Consider the following 1,754-nt stretch of genomic DNA (forward strand, 5'->3'; position numbering starts at 1 on the left):
GACGCTCTTCCGATCTTGATGTTTTATAGGTCTGGTTCCATAATTTTTATAGATTTATATATATATATATATATATATATATATATATATATGCCTCTGAACTGTTCCAAGAGTCATCTGAAAGCAAAAAGAGGTCACACAACAAAGTACAGCCATGGAAAAAGAAAGTTTACTCGCTTTTAATTCTAGCGTTATGCGTATTGGGACTTTTTAAAATGTTCTGATTATTACAAGGTTTGAAAAATATTCATTTCTAACCTCAAAAGCAGGGAACGGATTTTACCTAATTACTTATTAAATAAAAGTAAACTCAAAGTGGAAAAGCTGCTGTTTTCATAGGCTTTAGGAGGGAGAGTATTAGTCAGTGCACTGTTATTAAAATGTGCTTGATTATCTGATCATCAGGTGTGACCACCTCTGGAAAACTGCAAGTTGTAGCGGTTTGCTGCTCTGGAGCATGCAGGTGTGTTAACACAATGCTTGGATGAAAAAACATCAACAAGGACTTAAATCTTTTGCTGTAAAACAGAGAAATGTTTGGTTATAATGCACAGCAACATCCACACGTCCTTCATCTTTACCTGCTTCTTCATTTCTGGGTCGCAGTGGTCGCTGGTGTCCACGTCCATCAGTCTGCACAGCAACATGTTTGGCAACAATCAATCAGCACGAACACCTCACAATAACTTTCAAGCACGGTGGTGTATGTGTGATGATTTTGACTTGTTTTACTGCCCAAAGACCTGGGCAACTTGCAGTCACTGACTCATCCGTGGACACCTCTGATGAACTCAGAGTCTGAAGACTCAGAGAAACTCAGGGATGAGCGTCCTGCTAAGCCAACTGAACTTGAGCAGTGGTCCCCAACCTTTATTGCGCCACGGACCATTTAATGTCAGACTATATTTTCACGGCCCGTGGGGGAGGGGGTGCGCTTGAGGGTCCTACCCCGCAGAGAATAGATGCCATTTCCTGCATTCTGCTGTATTTTACAAAGGTTTATTACAGTAGATTAACATGAAACAAAAGATGTAAACTCATTATTGAAATGACTGCAAAGTGTTCTTAATGCAAAACCTCTGCAGCTCTGCAGGTAAGGGGCGTTCACTTCAGGACAAATTGAGGTTGCTGATTTGTCAGTTGCTTAAATGTCAGTTATAAACATCAACATTAAAAGAAACAAACATTTGAAATATATCAGTCTGTGCGTAACAAATGAATATACAAGTTTCACTTTTTTATGGAATGACTGAAATAAATCAACTTTTTCACAATATTCTAATTTTATGACCAGCACCTGTATTTCAAATTGACTTTTAATCACTTTATTTGTGATTTATAAATGTATTAAGTGCAGGATCATTTCTCATTTAATTAGTGGATCTCACAGCAGGGTCAGCTGAGCCTTGTCATCCTCCTCCCTGCTCCGCAGTGATTCACACGTCAGATTGGAACTTGTGCATCGTGCAAAACTTTAATTATATTTGTGTTTTTTAATAAAATTGTCCATGACTTTGAACTTTTAGGGGCAGAGATTTTTGTTAAGAGCAGAAGCAGAAATGCAAAGGACCAGCTCGCATGTGATATTAGGAAGCTTTGTTTAAAATTATACTTTTATTTAGTTAATAGTTTTACAGTCACTCTTTGTCAGGCGGGTTGAAAAATTTGCAGTGTAATCCTTCAAATGCTCAGACACGGCTGTGCGCCTCCTCCTGTCTGCTCCAGACCACGCAGCTAAATTACTCCACCCGAAT

Source organism: Nematolebias whitei, chromosome 19, assembly GCF_014905685.2.
Source record: "Nematolebias whitei isolate Nwh7 chromosome 19, NemWhi1, whole genome shotgun sequence".
NCBI classification, from domain to species: domain Eukaryota; kingdom Metazoa; phylum Chordata; class Actinopteri; order Cyprinodontiformes; family Rivulidae; genus Nematolebias; species Nematolebias whitei.